Raw genomic sequence first — 26,204 nt, forward strand, 5'->3', positions numbered from 1 at the left:
CCAAATTCAACAGGAAGTCTCTAAAGCGGAGGGGCACCACCAACACTCGACTGGCCCCTAACTCCGCGATTCTTTGTTCGCTGTACAATAGGTCATTGTCCCAATAGATCCAGTGGGCCCCGGCGGTATCTCCCGCGCTCTGGGCGAGGGCTTGCTGTCGTAGTCCCTCGAGGGAGGGACAGGTCTTTTGCTCTTGACGGAATTGTTCCTGGGTGGGTCCCCCTCCTTGACGCCACTGAGCCAGGTCTGGAAGGTCCTGGGGCTGAGCGAGCCCTTCTTGGGTTTGTTCTGGGGGGTCGGTATGGTCGGCGTCCCCCACTGGAGCTATCGGGGGAGGAGGTGCTGGCCATTCGGGTTCTTCAGGTCGGGGGATGGTGCGGGCGGCCATGGACCGGGTGGTTACGCACGCCCAGTCCGGGAGGCCCAACATCCCCAGGTGCTCTCTTCTTTCCACGGCGGCCCATGGGGAACTCTCGAGATCGTTCCCCAGGAGACAGTCCACGGGGGCATCATCGCGGACCGTCACCTTCAACATGCCGGATACTCCTCCCCATTCGAATGGGACACAGGCCATCCGACACAGGCTCTCAGAATTGTCGGCTGAACGGACGGGGCAGAGAACGTTCGGCAGGATTTGTTCCGGGGTCACCAGGTGACAGCGGACGGCCGTCACACTGGCCCCCGTGTCACGTAGTGTTAAGAGGAAGGGGTCCCAGTGTAAGTGGGAGACATATAATACACTTCACAAGAATTGATCTAAAGCAATTATTTTGATCCACAGAGTTTTATTCAATATGGGATCCAGTGTAATTAATACGCAAAGCAAACAGTCAACTGTATTCATGGTCATACAGTGCCCCAGGAAGGAGAAGGAAGTGATCGTGAGGGGGTAGGGGAGTGGTGGGATGGCGTGACAGTAAAATCAACAGTTCAAAATATTTTGCTATGAATCACATAGCAGTAGGTGCCACAAACTTATGGCAACATTATGTATAAACAGGCATACGACACATAGTACAATATAAATGCAATTTTTCGCATGTGTGGTTGCCGTAATTGAAAAAGCTGTCGACGTTTCGACCCTCTGAGATTGCAGGAAGATTTAACCTTGCTGCGGGGTCTTCATCAGGACCAAGGAAGGGGCAGGGGACCACATGGTCCGTAGTTTGCAATGTGGTCTTGTAGGTACTTAGAACATGGGAAGGTCAGAGTCAGCATCGAAACACGGCATTGTGCCAGTAATCAGTATTCAGTAAAGCAAATTGCGCGGGGAATTAATCCACAGTCGAGTCAGTAGCATTGGTTCACGGAGCTCCGTACGCGGGCAGCCGAAGTCACCCGAAGTCACCCGTGTCACGTAGGGCTTCAGCCTTGCGCCCATTTATGTTCACCCACTGACTGTATTTTCTGGTGTTGGCGGGTAGGGGAGCCCGCGGGATCATGTCTCTTCCCCCTAGGCACGCCAGGACCATGGCGGCCGGTTCCCACTCTGGTTGCTCCTGTTCGTATTCTTCATGCTCTTCGGAGACTTGCTCTTCTCCTAGGGCGGCGGCAGCTACCTGGCGGGGCCCCGGAGTCTGGTTCTTTGGGCAGTTCGGGTCATTGGCGTAGTGGCCGACTCGCTGGCATCGGTGACAAGTGACATTGGCTCGGAATCCCGGGTGCATCGGGGGGTTGCCCCGGCCGGCCGGGGGCGGGGTGCTGGTAGCGGGAGCGGCCGGGACGGCGTCTTTCCCCCGGCCCTGGCCTCCTCCTCCTCGGGGACGGTGATGACCTTGGTTGTTCCTGTTCTGTTCGTTCGGCCCGCCCTGGCCCACTCGGGTGCTCTCCCATCGGTCAGCCTCGGTGGCGAGCTGCCGTGGATCAGTCAATTTACTGTCGAGGAGGTGCTGCCTGAGCTCGACGAAACAGTTGTTGGAGAGGTGCTCCCACACAATGAGGTTGAAGAGCTGCTCGTAGGTCGTTACGTGGCTTCCCTTGATCCATCCCTCGAAGGCTCGGCTGAAATAGTTCACATATTCCACCCAAGTTGTACCCGGGATTCGGGTGCAGTCGCGGAACCTCTGGCGGTACATTTCGGGTGTAAGCCCATATCGAGTGAGGAGGGCGGCCTTCATGTGGTCATAGGACGTCATTTGATGGTCTGGGAGCTGTAACAGGGCATCGCGGCCTTCATTGACGAACCTCCCCCATAGACCGGCTCCCCAGTCACTTCGATCGATCCGGTGGGAGGTCATGGCGATCTCGTAGGCCTTGAACCACTGTTGTATGTCGTTGTTTTGGAAATACTCTCGGACGACATCTTTGGGGATGTGGACTTTTGGTTCTGTAGCTCCTGGGGTGCGCGGTTGCTCGGGCACCCCCAGGTCTTTGTTTTGTTTCCGTAGTTCTATTTCTGCCAGTTTGCGCTCCTGTTCGTATGCCAGTCTTTTTTCTTCGAGCTCTCTTTGTCTTTGCTTTTCTTCCCGCTCTTCTCGGAGCCGTAAGTGTTCTAGGTTCATTTTTTGTTCCGCTAGTTTTAGTTCTCCGTCCAACTTGAGCCGTGCCAACTCTAATTCGTGCAGTCTGCTTTTTTCTCGCTCTTGGATCTCTTCGCGGGAGAGACCCGCTCTCATTTCTTCGGACGGAGCGGTGCTCGTCTCCGGTGCTTCGACGTTTTGGTCCCGGGGACCGGCGGCATTTGCTTCTGCCCACGATTCTAGGGCGTGTTTAAAGTCATCTTTTGTGCTCAGACCGGTGGTAGCAATGCCCAGTTCCATACAAAATTGTTTTAATTCTCGATGGCTGTACTCCTCCAGTTTTTCCATTTGGAATTTCTCTGTAGATCCGCTCTCTTTGGTCGACATTGTGGTTTAGTCGTGGGGCGAGTTGCTTTCTGTACGATTACGCGTTGGTTCGGATCGCGCCGCTGGCCACCAATGTTAGACGGGACCTGGAGGGTCGGCCGAGGACAAGGGGAGAGGTCTCCGGGGAGAGCCGTCTCCAGCGATCGTACAGACAAGTAACTTCCCCCCCACAGATGGACACCACACAAAGATAAGGTTTAACGTTCTTTATAAGCAATCTTGAAGTACGGTAGGATGGTACAGGGAGGTCAGGACTTAGGGGTCCCCTCGATTCTAGTCTCTTGGAAGGGAAAAGGGGGTAGCGGGACAGTCTTGTTACCAATCTGGCAGTTGCGATGAGATGATGGGTAGCTCACAATCCTCGAGCTCGGTGTTCTAGGAGGACGGGCCGCGGCAGCGCCAGCAGGTCCCGAGGAGATCGAAGGTGGCAACGGTCCGCGGCAGCGCCAGCAGGTCCCGATTAAGATGGTAGTTACAACGGGCCGCGGTAGCGCCAGCAGGTCCCGACGAGGATGAAGGTTGCAGAGGGCCGCGGTAGCGCCAGCGGGCAGGACGACAGTTCACAAGGCAGGGCTGCGGCAGCGCCAGCAGTCCGTCAAGGATGAGTTCTTCGCGGTGTCTCTCGACTCCAGGATACAACTGCCTTCCTGCTCTGGAGCTGCCCCAGTTATAGGTCTGGCGCCCTTTGATGTCCGGACCCTCGCACTTGGAGGTAGGGAGGTCCGGGATGAGGGAGTCCAGACACCCAGCAGGGGGGTGGAGCCAGCGCCCGGGGAGGCTGGGGGCGATCGGCACCTGGCGGGGGAGAGCCATCGACACTTCTCTCTCCCATTGACCTGCCAAGTGGTCCGTTCACCTCCTGGGTGGATGGTGGTGCCGGGATGTCGGGGCCTGGCCGGGCCCAGGGTTAGGGTCGAGCTGAGGCCACGCGGCCTCGTGGTGCAGTGTCCAAGATGGCGGCCGGGCCGGGCAATGGAGCTGACAGTGGCCCGGGCCAGTGATACAGAGGTGTCCGGGAGCAGGAGTCCCGTAGGGGACGGTTAGCGGGTTGCTTCTGTGGGTAGCACCTGGAGGGCCGGTGTCCGGGCCCTGTCATGCGGGGAGGGAGCGAGCCCTTCATGTGGCCTGTCCAACAGACTAATTGGGCGATAGTTGGCAGGATCCTCCCTAGGGCCCTTTTTGTAGATAGGGATCACCTCAGCCGCCTTCCATGAATTAGGAACAGGTGAACCTGCTAGCAGTGCATTTATCAAAGTAGTAAAATAAGTTGCCCAACCGTCAGGATTGGCTTTAAAAAGGTCACCTGGCACACCGTCCTGTCCTGGGGCTTTAGCAGATACTATTTTAGCTATTGCCGTAAGGACCTCTTTTTTGGCAACTCTAGTGGGTATGAGCCGCCGGAAACCAACATCCAGAGCACCGCTCAAATGCCCTGGGACTCCGGGCAGCTCATTCCCACCATAGAGTTTAGCAAAATGTTCAAACCATTCACTATCTGTAATATGATTTGGAATTTGGTTTGAGTCGCAGCCAGACGATTTTCTGACTAATGCCCAGAATAAATTACCATCTTAGTTTGGCTTGCATCTCTGAGGTTTACCCAATGGGATTCTTCCCAAGCCCTTCTGGCGGCTATTATAGCCTGTCTATAGTACAGTCTGGCCAACCGGACAGATACTGGATTAGAAGATTTGATGGCAATAATTAGATTGTTTTTCCTCCTTCTACAGTTACTATCAAACCAATTCTGGGCTGGTTTGATAGTTGCCAGACTCTTTTTGGCTGGGACCGTAAACAACTTACCAATCTGATCCATAGTGGCAGTATAGATGACTTCTACCTCTGCTGGCCCGGCCGCCTCATTGCATACTACAGATAGCCTTAGTGACTGCTCATCAAGAATTCCATCCAGCGCGCTCAGTCTAGGTTCATCCAGACAGAACTTAGGCCACTTAAGAAATCTATTACAGTTGGATGGTATAATGTGCTTGGTTATGTATGTATGTATGTATGTATGTATGTATGTATGTATGTATGTATGTATAAATGGTTTTGTAGCGCGCACTGTTACTGGGGAGTATCCTGGCGCGAAGGGAGAAGCGAAGGCAGATGAGCAGGGATCCATTTAGAAACTGCTACTGAAAAGGTGGGTTTTTAAATTCTTTTTAAATTGGGCTACTGTTTGACTGGAGCGCAGGTGAAAGGGGAGAGCATTCCAGGCGCGGGCAGCAACGACAACAATGGACTGTCCCCCTAGTCTGGTTCGAAAGAAGCCAGTGGAGGTCAGACATGTGGGACCGGACACTCTTCCATCTGGGGATGTTACAGAGAAGACGAACAGCGGCATTCTGAATGACCAACAGACGTTTGGTCAGATAGGCTGAACAGGGAGTTCGCGTAGTCCAGTCTTGCTAGGATGAGTGCTCGGGCAACCGTCTCCCTCGCCTCTCTAGGGAGTAATGGAAAGAATTTCCTGAGCATTCTCAAGGTGGAAAAACACGTTCCGGTCAGTTTTTTTATATGGTCCTCAAATTTTAGATCCTCTCCGAACCAAAACCCAAGATTTTTCGCAGGGCCACCCATTTCCTTAGGGCATGGGATGTTCAGGGGCCACAGCGCGTTTTTGAAACTTGGGGGGAAAGATCCAAAAAAGAGGACCTCTGACTTGTCTTCATTACATTTTAATTGGGCCAGCGTAAGCCATCGGAAAACTGAGGAAAGGCAGAGGTGGACCTTAGCTGTGTCTAGATGATTGTCAGGCCAGGTAAAGAGAAGCAGCGTGTCATCCGCATATCCTATAATCTTAGCCCCATACTGTTCCGCAAGATACACCAGAGGGGTAATATAAATGTTGAACAACAGGGGGCTAAGAGTGGAACCCCGTGGGACCCCCGTGAGGAGTGGTTTTGGTTCCGAGGCATGAGGTGGCATCCAGACCTGTTGCGTCCTTCCCGAAAGAAATGAGGACACCCAGGCCAGGGCATTGCCGCCAATGCCGATGGCCGATAACCTGGCGATGAGGAGAGCATGGGGGATGGTATCGAAGGCGGCACAGAGATCCAATAGGATTAGGACTGCTCTGCCGCCCCCGTCCAGACACTCCCGGATCGACTCCGTCATCTCTACCAGGGCCGTTTCAGTGCTGTAAGCGGCCCTGAATCCCGATTGGGATGGGTGCAGGACATTAGATGACTCTACAAATTTATCTAGTTGTCCAAAGACTACTTTCTCGCAGATTTTGGTTAAGGCAGGGAGAAGAGAAATAGGCCGGTAGTTACCGGGAACCGAGGCATCCAGGCCTGGTTTCTTCAAAAGTGGCAGAAGCTTAGCCTGTTTCCACTCGGCAGGGACCACTGCCGAGGAAAGAGAGAGGTTTACGATCTGGGTAGCCTTCCCACAGAGAGTGCTGGCCACTCCCGACAGAACCCGAGCCGGACACGGATCGGTGGGAGACCCTGATTTAAGGCATTCCAGAAGAGGCAAAACATCATCCTCAGTTACCAGCTCAAGGTTCGTGAGCTGTAGGGTATCTGAGGGATCGGGCATACCGGGGATGTTAAATTCCGAATTCTCAGTCGATGATGTGGAAGTGAAGCCCTGCTGAATCTTGGCTATCTTGTCTGTAAAGAAATTTGACAGAACTTCACACCAATCCCCAGAGGATGGAAGGGTGGAGGATTCTGCAATAGGGGAAACAAAGCTTTTAACAATAGAGAAAATTTATCTTCTGTTGTTTTCCGCTTTAGCTATTCTACCTGCATAGTATAGTCCTTTGGCAGCTTTAATAGCGGCATAGTATTTCTTTTGGGCAGTGCGCAGGGCGACCTTTGCCTCTAAGCTATAGACACGCCTCCAGACTCGCTCCAGTTTTTTGCAGCCCAGTTTTTGCTCCCTCAACTCAGGGGAGAACCATGGTTGAGAGGGGCAGTGACGAAGTCTGGGTACGGTAGCATGTTTGGTGGACGCATTAGTCGCCTGTCGTAGCCACCCATTGAAATCATCAACCGCCCTATCCAACTCAGGTGAGAGGGACTGGTGATTTTTTAACAATTCTTGGCTAAACACGGCCAGGTTGATCTTCTGAGGGTGAAAAATGGGGGGTGTCAAAGCTGAACTGCCCACAATACCCACTTCCCATGAAAACCTGACCAGGTCGTGATCAGACCAGGTGACTTTTTCCGGGTCTGATAATTTAAGGGGGAAGTTAGAACACACTAGGTCTAGAAGGTGACCCTGAATGAGTTAGAGATGACACCCATTGCCTGAGCTGTGACAGATCCAAGACCTCTTCAAGTCTGCGCGATTCCAGAGCGTCAGCGTTATCGACGTGAATATTGAAGTCGCCGACCAAAAGGAATCTGGGAAAGTTCAGGGCCCGAGGCACAATACGGTCCTCCAACGCCTCAAGGAAGTGCATGGCTGGGCCTGGGGGCCTATAGACCAAGGATCCTCCTAGCGTAAAGTGTGGGCTAATGATAAGGGAAAAGTGAAGAACTTCGCCCTCCACCCCGACTGCTAGCTGTTCGGAGGAAAAGTGCCAATCATCTTTGAATATTACTGCTAGACCTCCTCCTCTACCAAGAGGTCGATCCGCTCTGGCAATCTTAAAGCCTCTAGGAATGGCCAGTTCAATGGTCGGAGCACAGGAGTTATTAAGCCATGTCTCAGTGACGAATAGTATCTCAAGCTGACCCTCCGTTAGAACCTCGAAGATGTCAGCTGCATGTTTTACCATAGATCTAGCGTTAATTAGGCCAGCTCTGACAGTTTTCATGTGATCCATGTCGGCGCCTAAGCGCGGGGGAAGCGTGAGCTGGGAAGGGAAGCCGCATTTCGGGCATGCCGTCCCGACAAGCTCAGGCCCTCTTCGCTGACAGCTGCTTTGCTCATCAGGAGGAGCTACATTCAGGAGATCAGAGCGGGAGTAAACAATTCTGTGTGGCCCATCTCGGTCATATGGAGGGGAGGCATTATGGCTGTCCCTGGGCCCGTTCGAGGCACAGACGGGCACAGACGGGCCCTCCTTTGGAGCTCCTTCGGCTGCGCGAGACCGCTGCGCGCTCTGGGACACATCGCTATTTGTAGCCCAGGCCCCTCCCCGAGCTGGACCGCTAACTCGAGTCCAGACGGGGTCCGGGTCCGCCCAAGATGTCGCCCGACCTAGCCCTCCAAGTCAATCGGCACAGGCAAGCCGCGGTGGAACGGGGCCCAGGGGGACCGGTAAGCAGCGCACACAGCGGTACAACAAGGTGATTTTAAAAATACAGACTACACAATTCTAAAATCAATTGGAGTTTAAAAATAGAATTTTTAAAAAGGGTCAACTGAAAGTTGCAGCGTGAGGCGAGTAGCAGAAGAGATCACTCGCAGTCTGCTTCGCCAGTCCCAAGCGCGATCACAAGGTGCTGCCACCACACTGGTCAAACGCACTGACACGCCACAGTCAATTCTATTTGTGGCCCAGGCCCCTCCCCGAGCTGGACCGCTAACTCGAGTCCAGCCGGGGTCCGGGTCCGCCCAAGATGGCGCCCGACCTAGCCCTCCATGTCAATCGGCACAGGCAAGCCGCGGTGGAACGGGGCCCAGGGGGACCGGTAAGCAGCGCACACAACGGTACACCAAGGTGATTTTAAAAATACAGACTACACAATTATTAAATCAATTGGAGTTTAAAAATAGAAATTTTAAAAAGGGACAACTGAAAGTTGCAGCGTGAGGGGAGTAGCAGAAGAGATCACTCGCAGTCTGCTTCGCCAATCCCAAGCGCGATCACAAGGTGCTGCCACCACCCTGGTCAAACGCACTGACACGCCACAGTCAATTCTATTTGTAGCCCAGGCCCCTCCCCGAGCTGGACCGCTAACTCAAGTCCAGCCGGGGTCCGGGTCCGCCCAAGATGGCGCCCGACCTAGCCCTCCACGTCAATCGGCACAGGCAAGCCGCAGTGGAACGGGGCCCAGGGGGACCGGTAAGCAGAGCACACAACGGTACACCAAGGTGATTTTAAAAATACAGACTACACAATTATTAAATCAATTGGAGTTTAAAAATAGAATTTTTAAAAAGGGTCAACTGAAAGTTGCAGCATGAGGCGAGTAGCAGAAGAGATCACTCGCAGTCTGCTTCGCCAATCCCAAGCGCGATCACAAGGTGCTGCCACCACCCTGGTCAAACGCACTGACACGCCACAGTCAATTCTATTTGTAGCCCAGGCCCCTCCCCGAGCTGGACCGCTAACTCGAGTCCAGCCGGGGTCCGGGTCCGCCCAAGATGGCGCCCGACCTAGCCCTCCACCTCAATTGGCACAAGCAAGCCGCGGTGGAACGGGGCCCAGGGGGACCGGTAAGCAGCGCACACAGCGGTACACCAAGGTGATTTTAAAAATACAGACTACACAATTATTAAATCAATTGGAGTTTAAAAATAAAATTTTTAAAAAGGGTCAACTGAAAGTTGCAGCGTGAGGCGAGTAGCAGAAGAGATCACTCGCAGTCTGCTTCGCCAATCCCAAGCGCGATCACAAGGTGCTGCCACCACCCTGGTCAAACGCCCCCCGCTATTTGATGATATACGCTCCCTTCTGTGCCATGGATCTAGCAATGTAAGGGACAGGGGATTATGGTCACTCTCCACCAATGGTTTAATGACCATATCCACCACTGACTTCCAAGCCCTCCTGTCTACCATTATGTAGTCAATCCTACTCTCACGCGATACTCTGTTGTAGGTGTTTGCTCCCTGAGCATCGGAGGTAGTACGGCCGTTGGTAGCTCTTAAACCTGTTTCGATCATTAAACCATTTAATTGAATGACTACAAGAGACCATCTCCTGACAGGCTTGAAGGTAAGAGACGGGACACCCCATTGTGCATCATCCTCATGCACTCCAAGAATATCATCTACTGCCAAAGGTTCAAACGAGCAGTTAAAGTCCCCAGCGACCGGAACTAAGGAGTCAGGAGCACACAACCTCAGCAAGTCAGTTAAAATAACGATGGTAGACGACTTGGCTCCCTCTTGGGTACCTCTTGCATATACATTAAAGAATTCCCAAGCGGGGGCACCATTCATACCCTCAACAGAGAGTCTCATAATATCCAGACAGGAGGAGGTGTGGTGAATAATCTTAAGGTTAAGGTCAACCCTTACCCATACCATAAGCCCACCAGAAGGACGACCGCGCCAAACCGAGGTAGCAGGTACACAGAAACAAGAAAATCCCTGTTTATACAGCGGTTCCAAACTCCATGTCTCCTGAAACATACAAATGTCATACTGATCAATAAAGCTATGATAACAAAAGCTTGTTTCGCAGACCTGCCACATTCCACGAAACAATTTTAAGATTGCTAATGTGTATCTTACTGAGGACCAGGACACTTGCAGTTTCACCTAAGGCCTGGTTGGCGTCAATGTTAATAGTACTCCCAGTGTCCAGTACTATATCAGTGGACTTTGAGCCCACTGACTCTTGTTATACAGGTGAGTCTAAGGAGCATCCACCTGGGGGGGAAGGGGAAATACTTATTTCTCTTACGATATCATCGGGTCAATCAACTGCCTCCAGACAGTCTTAACGGTTATGATGAAAAAAACTATCAATGTAAAAGGGGGCATAGGCAATTCTCCCTGAGCTGAGCCCCTCCCGCTCCGGGGAACCATAGTCCACCCATCGAGCTGAGGAGCAAAATGGCCAGGGGGATAGAAGTAAGTTAATGGGAGGGAATGGACAGTCGTGCCTGTGCTGGGGTATCTCCAGTTGCAGATATAATCGACAATTCAAGGGTTATTAAAGTTAATCAGAATACAATCACCCCTTATGTTTTTAGCCAAGTGTCCCACTAATGGTGTCCTTCGGATCATAAGTATTTTACCCACTAAGTGCAGGGGCAAGGGTCTATTCGTATTTAGCCAGTGTATGACCCTGTTCCATAGTTTTGTGGGGCTTTCCCCCTCATTTTTGCCCAGTTCTGGGACACCTGCCAGGACCACCACAAATGGACAAACCTCCGGGGGTAGATTTAAGATTTTTTTACCCGCATTAAGTTGGATAGTCGGTGCCCCCCCACTAGACATGTCTTGTTCTGAGATCTTCTTACGTTGACATGAATTGTTTACATTGGGACCTGCTATTACTTTATCAATAGGAATAGCTAAAGAAACAGGTAAAACCGACTGGACTGTATTTGAGCCCGCTAATTCTTTGATGGTCGCTGGAACGGCAACCTTTTCCTTGCGGGTTTTAGACAATTTAGTAACTGAGGGCGAAATAACTCTTAGAGTGGGTTCAACAAGGCCCTTAACATCACGTTCAATCCTCTTTAAATGGACCTCAATCTTGCTCAACCTTTCTTCTAATGGGGCTAAGAGGAGCTTAATAGTGTCATAGATAGCATTAGGCTCAGCCTCCAGCACCCCCTGCCTTACTTCTTGGCTTGGCAGCCCATCTAAAACCTGGGTCACCCTGCTAGGCAAGGTTGAGTCTGTCAATCCATGGGGAGAATTTACAACTGGTTGCTCCGCAATAGGTAAGTTAGCTTTCCTGGCTTTACGACCTTTATTTTTTCTCCCGCCAATGTTATTTACTGATTGATGGGTGTTTTTTGGAATTGCCCCCGGGTCTTTCCCACACTGTTGCCTAGTATTATACACCTTTGCTACACTGGGCACAGTAGGAAACATTTGGGGGGATAACAACAATGAATCTGATGCTGTGGACTGACTACTAAGGGTAGTCTGTGACAGATTACAAACGGGAAGCTGTAGGATTGGAAGTTCTAAGATGGGGGAAGCACTTAAGCCACTATTGGCATCCAAGTTATCAGGAGTCCGAGCGTTCGCAATTAGTCCCATAGAAGATCTTCTTGCGATAGCCAGTTCATGTGAGACATGTCGCTCCATTATGGTAATCCCCTCATCAACAACACTGTTCATCTTTGTTATGAATTGGTCCATAGCTCCCGTAAAAATTGCAGCACCTGCTCTCCCCTTTGCCTCTTTAAGCGGCATAACAAATCTCCCAGTTAGATACAAATATTTATTTAGGCAATGTACTCACGCAGATGTGCTGAGTAGTAGATGGAAGGGGGGTGGCCCGACCCAGCCTCTCCGGTCTTGAACGGGCCCGCCCTTGGCCAGGGCTTCGCCCGGGCACTCCCACGCGCGACTCGCGGGGCGAGAGGCATTCCTGTCTTTTAACGCGCCTCCGGGCGCTCTACTGGAGTCACTCTCGCGCCACAACTGCCGGGGCACCTGGGAGATAGAGTCTCTGTGGCGGCGATGGTGCTGGTGGGGCGCGAGGAGCGAAGAGCGGCGAGCCGTTCCCCTCACGGCAGGTGGTGATGGCCCAGATGTGCAAAGATTAGCCGTTCCCCTCACGGCAGTCAGGGAAGTCCTTGGTGTCCTTGGTGTCACTGTCAATAGATAAGCGTTCCCAGTGAGCGCCCGGCGCTCCTGTCTTTTAACGCGCCTCCGGGCGCTCTACTGGCGTCACTCTCGCGCCACAACCGCTGGGGCACCTGGGAGATGGAGTCCCTGCGGCGGCGATGGTGCTAGAGGGGCGCAAGGAGCGAAGAGCGAAGAGCCGTTCCCCTCACGGCAGGTGGTGATGGCCCAGATTAGCCGTTCCCCTCACGGCAGTCAGGCAAGTCCTTGGTGTCCTTGGTATCACTGTCAATAGATAAGCGCTCCCTGTGATTCAATCAATGTAGGGTTGGGGCTAGGGTTAGGATTTCTATTGCAAGTAGGGACTAGGGCTTCTTGTGTTATTGGTTGTTGGGACTAGGGTGGGACTAGGGCTAGGGTTAGGCCTTTAATTGGAAGTAGCGATTAGAGCTTCTGGTGTGATTGGTTCCTGGACTAGGTGTGGGACTAAGAGTAGGGTTAGGCTTTCTATTGAAAATAGGAACTAGGGCTTCCTGTGCCATTTGTTGCTTGAACTAGGGTTGAGACTACTGGTAGGGCTAGGGCCTCTATTGGACGTAGAGATCAGGGTTTTCTAAACTGGTTGGGTGCTTGGACTAGGGTCATGATTGGCTGTAAGGTCCTGGTCTCCAATTGGTTCTAGAGTTTAGGGTTAGTGTTGTGATTAGAAAGTGTTTGGGCTAGGGTTCCCAATGGCTGAAGTGGTCACCTGACTACTAGGGCCATAAACAGCCAAGGCTTAGGGCATCTCCGCTTGGGAGTCGGAGCTAAGGGTGAAGAGGACATGGGTGAGTGCCTGTTTAAACCTGTTAGAGACTGGCCGGGTCCAGTGCCAGGAATGCTGGCCATTCATTAATACCCACCCTACGTATTTGTCACTCTATATATATACATTTATTTTCACTATAAATATGTGCCTATCTTTGTGTATTGCTTTGTATAAACATGTACAATACTTATGTTATAAAACAACAAAAAAGACAAAAATCATCTTTGGTCTGCATGTACTTGCTTCCATTGTGCATCTATGTACCTCCATGTACTTGGATCTATGTGTCTGTTACTTTTCTCCTGAAAAAGCATATCCAATGCACTACCCTATTTCTCAACCTGTACCTCTATCAACATCTTTGATCTGCACATACTTACCTCCTTTATGCATCTATATACTTTCAATTTACTTATGTATCTATATATTTATCACTTTCTTCTAATTTAGCATATCCAATGCACTACCCTATTTCTCAGCCTATATTTCTCTCAATATATCTTCTAGCCCAACTTTCTGACTCATCTCAAACTTCTTTCTACTACTCTTTCCAATTCACTACCCTATGTCTCACCCTATACATCTATTAATATATCCTCTACACCCACTCTCTTTTATCCCAAACCCCATACCACTACTATGTTTCACAAAATAATCCTCTCTCCTACTCTATCTCACCTTGTATCAACAGACACCTCTTTAATATACCGATCCCCCAAAAGAAACCTTTCTAAACTCTCCCCTCTGACTCTTTCCCCTCCAAAAACACTTTTTACTGATCCAAAAGCCTCCTCCTACTGCTATGACCTAAAAAAAGAAATCCTTCACTCTTCTATCCCTCCACTATCCTTTTCAATCAAAATAACAGACTAACATGTTCACTTCTCTAATTCCATATTCCACCATATTAATTCACCACTAATCCTTTATGGGTTCCAGAGTAGGGTGCTACTGGCCATCAAAGCGTTTCATCACCTCATCAGGCTTACAAGCGCTATATAAATGCAAACCTTTTTTTCCTTTTTTACCTCTCCCCAACCCTTCTCAATCCAAATAACTGACTAACATATCCACCACTCAAATTACTTCATATTTCACTATACTAATTTTCAACACTAATCCTTTATGGGTTCCTGAGTAGCCTGCTACTCGCCAGAAAAGTGCTTTAACACCCCATCAGGGGTAACAGGCACTATATGTATGCAACCCTTTCTTTCCCTTCTATCCCTCTGCTATCCTTCACACTCCAAATAACTGACTAATATCCACCACTCAAATTACTGGCATGTTTCACCATACTAATTCACCACTAATCCTTTATGGCTTTCCGGAATAGCATGCTACCCGCCAAAAAAAGCGCTTCAACTCCCCCATCAGGGGTTAGAAGCGCTATATAAATACAAACCTTATTTCCTCTTCTATCCTTCTGCTATCCTTCCGAATCCAAATAACTGACTAACATATCCACCACTTAAAAGTTACTTGCATGTTTTATTATACTAATTCAACACTAATCCTCAATAGGTCCTGGAGTAGCTGCTACTCGCTGAAAAAGCGCTTCGACGCCTCGTCAGGGGTCGGAAGCGCTATACAAATGCAATTACAATACAATATAATACAATATTGTGATTTTATTGCAGATGCTGATGAGCAATGGGGGATCTTAAAGTTAGAACTGCCACCAATTAAAAAATGGTCTGACGTGGCAATCCAAATCAATGCCACTTATCTAGAGAAGGGACCACGGGCGGCGAATGTCAGATCCACATCCGATAGGCATGGAGCAAATACTTTCAACAATGGCAATTGAGCTAGTCGCATAGACTACTTATTAATCAATCTGCGACTGTGGCATCCCTTAAGGGATATGGTAGTAAGAGAGCGACCAGAGAGTGACCACAACCCCCTGTGTGCAACTCTTGATTTGTTACCACAACGGGAACACACGCGATCAGAGAGTAATTTGCTCACAAGGATGTGGTTCCATCAAACGACATGAGACGCCTAAAATTGGCAAAAATACTCAAGCACCCCGAAGCTTTAGCTTCAATATCCCTAGACGTTGAAGGGGCGATTTCAGAGTTGGAAGTATGCATGCTAAACTCAGCTGCTCTTGACCCGGTGATCGGTACCCATGTTAGCTTTTTTGCCAAGCTACGCACTTATTTCATTAGATGCCATAAGGCCAAGGGAGTCTATCCTAGGAAAGGCCCACAGTGGTTAAATATGGAATGTAAAGAGGGGCGCAGACAACTAGGAGCTGCAATTAAAGAGTGAAATCCCAGTGCTGTACGGCAACTAAGGTATAATTACCGAAGAGCACAAGTTAAGGCAAAAAAATCCTGGGATGAGGCTAGATGTCAGGAACTCAAATTAGCGTGCATAAACAAAAATCCCAAACTGTTTTGGAACATAGCTAAGTGGGACAGGGGTGGTCTGCCAACCCAGCCGCAAAACCACGTTTCACAGGAGCATTGGGACACTCACTTTAAGCCTCAATATGCACGTAGCTCAGGGGAAGGGACGGAAGAGAAGCCCTCGTGCGGGTACTACACAGGCAAAGTTCTTGAAGATGCTGAAGTTAGTCTGGCCCTGGGGGCAGTAACAGGAGGTAAAGCACCGGGCCCAGATGGCATTCTGCCGGACATATTTCTGTATGAAAAATCTAAATGGTGCCACTACAATGCGATGGTGGCTAACGCAATTGCGCAGAGTGCCCCAGTTACTGATTCGTGGAAAGGGGCGGAGATTATCCCTATTTTTTAAAAGGGGGATAAATCCCTGCCAGGCAACTACGGGCTTATCAGCCTGATAGACTCACTCCAAAAGATAATTCTGCATCTAGTTTTGAACAAACTGCAGGATTGAGTGGGAGAGACAGACAGCGTATCTCCTCTACAGGCAGGCTTTATGGTGTGTACTAGTACCATTGATCAGGTATTTCGTTTTATTATGCTCTACTGGAAGGCTGTGGTCTTAAACAAGGGTAGCCTTTATGCTGCCTTTGTGGATCTTAAATCGGCTGCATGCTGAGGTGCAACAGAGGGCAAGAACAAGAAGGTTGGGCTTGTATGTGTCCCAGAGTAATTACCAGTGGCAGAGATGAACTCAAACGTTACACCCATCATTTTCCGTATTCATAAATATGCCAGGTGTGCCCAGATGTGGGTCCTGTGCTCGCTGCAATGCTGGAATCAAGCCGCACCCTACAGTCAGGACCCAGATGTGGGTCCTGTGCTCGCTGCACCACTGGAATGAAGCCGCACCCTACAGTCAGGACCCAGATGTGGGTTCAGTGCTCGCTGCACCGCTGGAATCAAGCCGCACCATACAGTCAAGGCCCAGATAGGCTGAAACCGGTCTTGGGTTGGTTGAGTTCCGGTTCAGAAAGGATCTGGATTGGCTCTTGAGGCTGGACTGCTTCTATTGGAAGGAGTCTAAAGCTGATTTGCATATGGTGCTTCCTGTTTGAGGTGGCATTGTGGGCCAACAACCAATTGATCTCCAACTTCTGCTTGGCCTGGGGAGGACCTGGACATAAGCCGGAGTCTAGTGAGGATGAGGATGTGATAAGTGCCTGGTATGGACCAGGACATGAGCCAGGGGCTTGTGAGGCTCAGGATGTGAGCCAGGGCATTGTGAGGACCAGGACATGAGCCTGGGGCTTGTGAGGACCAGAACCTGAGCTGGGCCTTGTGAGTACCAGGACGTGAGCCAGGGTCTTGTGAGGACCAGGACGTGAGCCAGGGCCTTGTGAGGACCAGGACGTGAGCCAGGGCCTTGTGTGGACCAGAACATGAGCCAGGGCCTTGTGTGGACCAGAACATGAGTCGGGGGCCTTGTGAAGATGAGGACGTGAGCTCAGGCCTTGTGAGGACCAGGACGTGAGCCAGGGCCTTGTGAGGACCAGGACGTGAGCCAGGGCCTTGTGAGGACCAGGACGTGAGCCAGGGCCTTGTGTGGACCAGAACTTGAGCCGGGGGCCTTGTGAGGACCTGGACGTGAGCCGGGGGCCTTGTGAAGACGAGGACGTGAGCCGGGGCCTTGTGAGGACCAGGATGTGAGCCAGGGTCTAGTGAGGACCAGGACGTGAGCCGGGTCCTGGTGGGGACCAGGATGTGAGCCGGGGCCTTGTCTGGACCTAGACATGAGCTGGGGCCTTCTGAGGACCTAGATGTTAGCCAGGGACTTGTGAGGAGCAGAATGTGAGCCAGGGCCTTGTGAGGACCAGGACGTGAGCCAGAGCCTGGTGGACCAGTACGTGAGCCAGGGCCTTGCGAGGACCAGGACGTGAGCCGGGGTCTGGTGGACCAGGACGTGAACCAGGGCCTTGTGAGGACCAGGACTTGAGCCGGGCCTGGTGGACCAGGTCGTGAGCCGGGCCTGGTGGACCAGGACATGACCTGGGGCCTGGGGGATCAGGGCCTTGTGAGGACAAGGATGTGAACCGTGTCCTGGTGAGGACCTGTTATGTTCCATATAGGTACCCATATATAGGTCCGGGTAATATCATATACTTTCACCTTTTAGGATTGAACCTTTACCTAGTTCAAGTCCTGGGTGCAGCAGGAGGGTTTTTCCCTGAACAATAGCCTCCTATAACTTCATCAATGGACTCATACAGTATGAATGAATATTCATGAGGGTTCTTGGAAACCAGGTAGAAGCTACACCATCTGCATAATATCTATGTACAAGGTTCATCCCCTACGTCATGCTCAAATCCAAAAATGGCTAATACAAGGGACAAGGGACAAAGAAACATTAGATAATTTTTGTATAAATACAGCACATTTTACTGAGTTAAGAGAGAGGAGATCAGGACTTTCATGCCGACACACTGCCGCGAGACGCTGAGGTTCCTGCATGCAGACACTCCAGCTCGCAGTGGTCTGAACATCCCTTACGGGTTGTCCAGTTCGAGACCAGAACGGGGGTCCCAGACTCTCTCAATTCAGGTAATGGGGTTTGACTTATCCTAGGAGGATTCTTGGCTTAACACCTACATACATGCTAGATACACTTAGGTACATCTAGCTAGGATTACATCGTAGGAGTACGCATTTTACTGTAATGTATTTTATATGCTGGCATGCATCCATTATTTTAGCAGAATGGTAGAAATCTATCATCCTTTTACGTTTCTAGCGCTTCTAGTTATGTATATCCTCTACTGTCTATTGATTGTCTCAGCACATCTATTTTACACTAGAATAACGACTGTTCATAAAATACATATTGAAAACATCCCAACTGTTTATTCTGTGTATCTATCTGATAGGATCAGAGTTGTCATGTTTGATAGTTGCCAGAAACTCTTCCCTCCTTGGTAAGAGGAGTTTCCATTGGCACTGTGAGCTAGCTGGTATACACGCCAACATACCAGATAGAGGTGTCCAGAATCAGTCCGACACCAATCCTATAGTCTATGCTGTCTAAACGCACAGAACCCAGATGACAAGCCAGGACAGGCCTCTATGACTACACCTCTGGACAGACCTCACCTCCTCTGCACCCCTGGACAGGCCTCCCCTCCTCTGCACCACTGGACAGGCTTCACCTCCTCTCCTCCCCTGGACAAGCCTCGCCTCCTCTGCACCCCTGGACCGGCCTCAGCTCCTCTGCACCCCTGGACAGGTCTCTCCTCTGCACCCTCGGACACACCTCTCCTCCTCTGCACCCCTGGACAGGCCTCACCTCCTCTGCACCCCTGGACTGACCTCACCTCCTCTGCAACCCTGGATAAGCCTCACCTCCTCTGCACCCCTCGGCAGGCCTCACCTCCTCTCCTCCCCCTGGACAAGCCTCACCTCCTCTGCACCCCTTGACAGGCCTCTCCTCCTCTGCACTCCTGGACAGGCCTCTCCTCCTCTGTACCACTGGACAGACCTCACCTCCTCTGCACCCCTGGACAGGCCTCACCTCCTCTGCACCCCTGGACAGGCCTCACCTCCTCTCCTCCCCCTTGACAAGCCTCGCCTCCTCTGCACCCCTGGACAGACCTCACCTCCTCTGCACCCCTGGACAGGCCTCCCCTCCTCTGCACCACTGGACAGGCTTCACCTCCTCTCCTCCCCTGGACAAGCCTCGCCTCCTCTGCACCCCTGGACTGACCTCACCTCCTCTGCAACCCTGGACAAGCCTCGCCTCCTCTGCACCCCTGGACCGGCCTCAGCTCCTCTGCACCCCTGGACAGGCCTCTCCTCTGCACCCTCGGACAGACCTCTCCTCCTCTGCACCCCTGGACAGGCCTCACCTCCTCTGCACCCCTGGACTGACCTCACCTCCTCTGCAACCCTGGACAAGCCTCACCTCCTCTGCACCCCTCGGCAGGCCTCACCTCCTCTCCTCCCCCTGGACAAGCCTCACCTCCTCTGCACCCCTTGACAGGCCTCTCCTCCTCTGCACCCCTGGACAGGCCTCTCCTCCTCTGTACCACTGGACAGACCTCACCTCCTCTGCACCCCTGGACAGGCCTCACCTCCTCTGCACCCCTGGACAGGCCTCACCTCCTCTCCTCCCCCTTGACAAGCCTCGCCTCCTCTGCACCCCCGGACAGGCCTCTCCTCCTCTGCCCCCTGACAGGCCTCACCTCCTCTAAACCCTGGACAGGTCTCACCTCCTCTGCACCCTTGGGCAGGCCTCTCGGTGAAGGATTCTCATTAAGGACAGAGGAGCCCAGAGTTCATTCCACCCCATTCAGCGCCTCAGACTCCACTCTGAGCCTCGGGGCGCTATGCACAGGCCCCAGAGAGACACTGCTTCCACGGACAGGCCTCACCTCCGCTGCACCCCTGGACAGGCCTCTCCTCCTCTGCAACCCTGGACAGGCCTCCCCTCCTCTGCACCTTTGGACAGGCCTCTCCTCCTCTGTACCCCTGGACAGGCCTCTCCTCCTCTGACCTCTGGACAGGCCTCTCCTCCTCTGCACCCCTGCACAGTTCTCTGGACAGGCCTAACCTCCTCTGCACCCCTGGACAGGCCTCTCTTCCTCTGCACTCCTGGACAGGCCTCCCCATCTCTGCACCTTTGAACAGGCCTCTCCTCCTCTGCACCCCTGGATAGGCCTCTCCTCCTCTGACCCCTGGACAGGCCTCTCTTCCTCTGTACCCCTGGCCAGGTCTCACCTCCTTTGCACCCCTGGACAGGCCTTCACTCCTCTGCACCCCTGGACAGGCCTCTCCTCCTCTGCACCCCTGGACAGGCCTCTCTTCCTCTGCACCCCTGGCCAGGTCTCACCTCCTTTGCACCCCTGGACAGGCCACACCTCCTCTGCACCCCTGGACAGGCCTCAGCTCCTCTGTACCCCTGGACAGGCCTCTCCTCCTCTGCACCTTTGAACAGGCCTCTCCTCCTCTATACCCCTGGACAGGCCTCTCCTCCTCTGACCCCTGGACAGGCCTCTACTCCTCTGCACCTCTGGACAGGCCTCACCTCCTCTGCACCCCTGGACAGACCTCATCTTCTCTGCACCCCTAGACAGGCCTCACCTCCTCTGCACCCCTGGACAGGCCTCTCCTCCTTTGCACCCCTGGACAGGCCTCACCTCCTCTGCACCCCTGGACAGGCCTTAGCTCCTCTGTACCCCTGGACAGGTCTCTCCTCCTCTGCACCCCTGGACAGGCCTCACCTCCTCTGCACCCCTGGACAGGCCTTAGCTCCTCTGTACCCCTGGACAGGTCTCTCCTCCTCTGCACTCCTGGACAGGCCTCCCCATCTCTGCACCTTCGAACAGGCCTCTCCTCCTCTATACCCCTGGACAGGCCTCTCCTCCTCTGACCCCTGGACAGGCCTCTACTCCTCTGCACCTCTGGACAGGCCTCACCTCCTCTGCACCCCTGGACAGACCTCATCTTCTCTGCACCCCTAGACAGGCCTCACCTCCTCTGCACCCCTGGACAGGCCTCTCCTCCTTTGCACCCCTGGACAGGCCTCACCTCCTCTGCACCCCTAGACAGGCCTCACCTCCTCTGCACCCCTGGACAGGCCTCTCCTCCTTTGCACCCCTGGACAGGCCTCACCTCCTCTGCACCCCTGGACAGGCCTTAGCTCCTCTGTACCCCTGGACAGGTCTCTCCTCCTCTGCACTCCTGGACAGGCCTCCCCATCTCTGCACCTTTGAACAGGCCTCTCCTCCTCTGCACCCCTGGATAGGCCTCTCCTCCTCTGACCCCTGGACAGGCCTCTCTTCCTCTGTACCCCTGGCCAGGTCTCACCTCCTTTGCACCCCTGGACAGGCCTCTCCTCCTCTGCACCCCTGGACAGGCCTCTCTTCCTCTGCACCCCTGGCCAGGTCTCACCTCCTTTGCACCCCTGGACAGGCCACACCTCCTCTGCACCCCTGGACAGGCCTCAGCTCCTCTGTACCCCTGGACAGGCCTCTCCTCCTCTGCACCTTTGAACAGGCCTCTCCTCCTCTATACCCCTGGACAGGCCTCTCCTCCTCTGACCCCTGGACAGGCCTCTACTCCTCTGCACCTCTGGACAGGCCTCACCTCCTCTGCACCCCTGGACAGACCTCATCTTCTCTGCACCCCTAGACAGGCCTCACCTCCTCTGCACCCCTGGACAGGCCTCTCCTCCTTTGCACCCCTGGACAGGCCTCACCTCCTCTGCACCCCTGGACAGGCCTTAGCTCCTCTGTACCCCTGGACAGGTCTCTCCTCCTCTGCACCCCTGGACAGGCCTCTCCTCCTCTGCACCCCTGGACAGGCCTCTCTTCCTCTTCTTCCTCTGGACAGGCCTCTCCTCCTCTGGACAGGCCTCTCGGTGAAGGATTCTCATTAAGGACAGAGGAGCCCAGAGTTCCTTCCACCCCAAACAGAGCCTCTGACTCCGCCCTGAGCCTCAGGGAGCGATGCATAGGCCCCGAAGAGAGACACTGCTCCCCTGGACAGGCCTCACCTCCTCTGCTCCCCTGGACAGGCCTCTCCTACTCTTCACCCTGGACAGGCCTCTCCTCCTCTGCCCCTCCTCTGGTCAGGCCTTGCCTCCTCTGCTCCCCCTGGACAGGCATCTCCCCTGCACCCCTCAGGACAGGCCTCACCTCCTCTGCACCCTGGGACAGGCCTCACCTCCTCTGCATGCACCAGGACAGGCCTCACCTCCTCTGCATGCCCAGGACAGGCCTCACCTCTTCTGCTCCCCCTGGACAGGCATCTCCTCTGCACCCCTCAGGACAGGCATCACCTCCTCTGCACCCCTGGACAGGCCACACCTCCTCTGCACCCACGCGGAACAGGCCTCAACTCTTCTGCATCAGATTCGCAGGCCTCATCACCTCTGCACCCCTGGACAGGCCTCACCTCCTCTACTCCCCCTGGACAGGCCACCTCCTATCCTCCCCCTGGGGAGGCTTCACCTCCACTGCACCGCTTGGACAGGCGTCACCTTCTTTGCAACCCCCCTAAAAAGGACATGCCTCACCTCTTTTGCACCCTTTGGACAAGCCTCACCTCCGCTGTACCCCCCAGGACAGGCCTCACCTCCTCTGCACCCCTGGACAGGCCTCACATCCTCTGCATCCCTGGACAGGCCTCACCTCCTCTGCACCCCTGGACAGGCCTCACATCCTCTGCATCCCTGTGCAGGCCTCTCCTCCTCTGCACCCCCTGGACAGGTCTCACCTCATCTGTACCCCCAGGACAGGCCTCACCTCCTCTGTACCCCTGGACATGCTCTCCTCCTCTGTACCTCTGGACAGGCCTCACCTATTCTGCACCCCTGGACAGGCCTCTCGGTGCTTCTCCCAGGAGCTCTCGGTGAAGGATTCTCATTAAGGACAGAGGAGCCCAGACTTCATTCCACCCCATACAGCGCTTCTCACTCCGCCCTGAGCCTCGCGGCGCTATGCACAGCCCCCCGAAGAGAGACACTGCTCCCCTGGACAGGCCTCACCTCCTCTGCACCCCGGACAGGCCTCTCCTCCTCTGCCCCTTGGACAGGCCTTTCCTCCCTGCACCCCTGGACAGGCCTCTCCTCCTCTGCACCCCTGGATAGGCCTCGCCTCTTCTGCACCCCTGGACAGTCCTCACGTCCTCTTGGCCCGTGGACTGGCCTCGCCTCCTCTGCACTCCTCTGAACAGGCCTCTCCTCCTCTGCACCCCCTGGACAGGCCTCACCTCCTCTGCACCCCTGGAGAGGCCTCACCTCCTCTGCACCCCTGGACAGGCCTCTCTTCCTCGGCACCCCTGAACTGGCATCGCCTAGTCTGCACTCCTCTGGACAGGCCTCTCCTCCTCTGCACCCCCTGATTAGGCCTCACCTCCTCTGCACCCCTGGACAGGCCTCTCCTCCTCAGCACCCCTGGACAGGCCTCTCCTCCTCTGCACCACTGGACAGGCCTCACGTCCTCTGCACCCCTGGACAGGCCTCACCTCCTCTGCACCCCTGGAATGGCCTTGCCTCCTCTGCACCCCTAGACAGGCCTCGCCTCCTCTGCACCCCTAGACAGGCCTCGCATCCTCTGCACCATTGGACAAGCCTCTCCTCCTCGGCACCCCTAGACAGGCCTCTCCTTCTCTGTACGCATCCCTGGACAAGCCTCACCTCCTTTGCTCCCCTAGACAGGACTCACCTCCTCTGCACCCCTGGACAGGCCTCACCTCCTCTGCACCCCTGGACAAGCCTCACCTCCTCATCCCCCCTGGACAGGCCTCTCCTCCTCTGCACCCCTGGACAGGCCTCACATCCTCTGCACCCCTGGACAAGCCTCTCCTCCTCTGCACTCCTGGACAGGCCTCACCTCCTCTGCACCCCTGGACAAGCCTCACCTCCACTGCACCCCTGGACAAGTCTCTCTTCCTCTGCACCCCTGGACAGGCCTCACATCCTCTGCACCCCTGGACAAGCCTCTCCTCCTCTGCACCCCTGGACAGGCCTCACCTCCTCTGCACCCCTGGACAGGAGGGCTCTCCTCCTCTGCACCCCTGGACTGGCCTCTCCTCCTCTGCACCCCTGGACAGGTCTCTCTTCTTCTGCACCCCTGGGCAGGCCTCACATCCTCTGCACCCCTGGACAAGCCTCTCCTCCTCTGCACCCCTGGACAGGCCTCACCTCCTCTGCACCCCTGGACAGGAGGCCTCGCCTCCTCTGCACCCCTGGACTGGCCTCTCCTCCTCTGCACCCCTGGACAGGCCTCACCTCCTCTGCACCCCTCCTCTGCACCCCCTGGACAGGCCTCTCCTCCTCTGCACCCCCTGGACAGGCCTCGCCTCCTCTGCACCCCTGGACAGGCCTCACCTCCTCTGCACCCCTCCTCTGCACCCCCTGGACAGTCCTCTCCTCCTCTGCACCCCCTGGACAGGCCTTTCCTCCTCTGCACCCCTGGACAGGCCTCTCCTCTTCTGCACCCCTGGGCAGGCCTCGCCTCCTCTGCACCCCTCCTCTGCACCCCCTGGACAGGCCTCTCCTCCTCTGCACCCCCTGGACAGGCCTCGCCTCCTCTGCACCCCTGGACAGGCCTCACCTCCTCTGCACCCCTCCTCTGCACCCCCTGGACAGTCCTCTCCTCCTCTGCACCCCCTGGACAGGCCTTTCCTCCTCTGCACCCCTGGACAGGCCTCTCCTCTTCTGCACCCCTGGGCAGGCCTCGCCTCCTCTGCACCCCTCCTCTGCACCCCCTGGACAGGCCTCTCCTCCTCTGCACCCCCTGGACAGGCCTCGCCTCCTCTGCACCCCTGGACAGGCCTCTCCTCCTCTACCCCCTGGACAGGCCTCTCCTCCTCTGCACCCCAGACAGGCTCAGAAGGAGGAAGAGCTGAGCTCTCCTGACTTCACCATAAATGCCAGGGAGAGGGGGGGGCGTGGGGGGGGGGGGGCTTTTGGGGGGGGAATCTGATCCATGGATTCATAAATTGCAGCCAAGTGAGTTAGCAGCTCCTACCTGAGCAGAAACCTGTCCAGGCTCTCTCCTCCTCCTGGGGGTCGCAGATCTGGGGTCTGAGGGGGTCTGAAGATGGAGGTATCTGCCCATCAGACAGGGCTCCTTCCTCCTCTGCAGCAGGATGGACACACCAGAAGAGGCCGGAAGTGATGTCACCGCTGCTGGTGCAGCCTCTGCCATTGCTGACCCGGAAAAGGAAACACTTCTCCCTTTCATACAATGTGGAGCTCAGTGGCTTTTATCAGCAGGTGAGGAGCGCTCTCTGGTGGCCACTGACGGAACCGCTGCCTCCAGGCTCCAGCAGGGAAACAAGCTTTGGTGACTGTAAAGACCTGGGTTTTTAAATGTCACAGAGGTGTGGACACTCACAGTCCATGACAGGGTCTTGCATGGGAAACAAGCATTGGCGCCTGCAAAGGAACAGACATGACATTCAGGAGTAAATTTAAATGAGGACTTGTATTTCATTCAATGTGTGCAATGTAGACACAGCTGCTGCAATGAGGCTGAGCAGCGTTTCTAATGTTCCTGTTCCTGGGGGTGATTCTTTATATTTTACAGGGCCATGAATCCTCAAACCATAGCTGCCAAGGTTTCAGACTGCTATGTGTGACATTTTCATAGTTTCAGTGAAATTATGAGTGACATTTCAATGACTATGAGTGACACTGACTTGCGGCGGGCAAAAACAAGTAATAAAGATTAGGGAAACAGATAAATATCAGAAATTACCCCCCTTTCAGCAACAAGAAACTCTAACAAGGTCTTAAAACTGCAACAAAGCAGCAGAAATGGAAGGAAGGGCACTAACCAGAGACAGACTGCATGACTGCAGCTCTCAGTGACAGAGACCTTTTCCCCCTGAAATAAAACCAAAAACATTTAAGTCCATGGACAAAGCGAAATATCAGAAATTACTACGCCCTTTAACACAGTAATAAGCTTTGGAAAGACGTTCAAGCTTCTGCAAAGCCCCTGAATTGCAAACTTACTAACCTACAGCCCCTTTCTAAGATGAATGTTAGTGGAAGGGGGCCTGCTACAAAAGGCATATGTTTTAAAACTCACTATTCACAAAGAAGGAGAGAGGGTCAAAGAAATGATACAACTCCACCACCCTGAACCCCGTAAGTCAAAGTATACACACTAGAAGGGGTGGAGAGATTAGAGTGCACGTGTAACAACACGAGACAGAAAAAATAAATGTTTTAAAAACTGCTCTCACCCACACCAAAGTGTGTGACATGCTTCATCATCGGGTCTGCTTACAAAACGCCCTGGT

The 26,204-nt window shown here is 53.7% G+C and overlaps 1 protein-coding gene across 1 annotated transcript in view; it reads right to left on the reverse strand.

The window, feature by feature from the left end:
* The window catches only part of LOC147737247 (uncharacterized), a 74,569-nt gene extending 49,590 nt beyond the window's left edge, over nt 1–24,979 (reverse strand). Inside the window, exon 1 of the mRNA XM_086934535.1 lies at nt 24,923–24,979. The gene's annotated coding sequence lies outside the window, so the exon portion shown is untranslated. The remainder of the gene's footprint in view (nt 1–24,922) is intronic.
* Nucleotides 24,980–26,204: the final 1,225 nt, after the last annotated feature.

The sequence above is a fragment of the Lissotriton vulgaris genome, chromosome 1_1, assembly GCF_964263255.1.
Source record: "Lissotriton vulgaris chromosome 1_1, aLisVul1.2, whole genome shotgun sequence".
Taxonomy (NCBI): Eukaryota; Metazoa; Chordata; class Amphibia; order Caudata; family Salamandridae; genus Lissotriton; species Lissotriton vulgaris.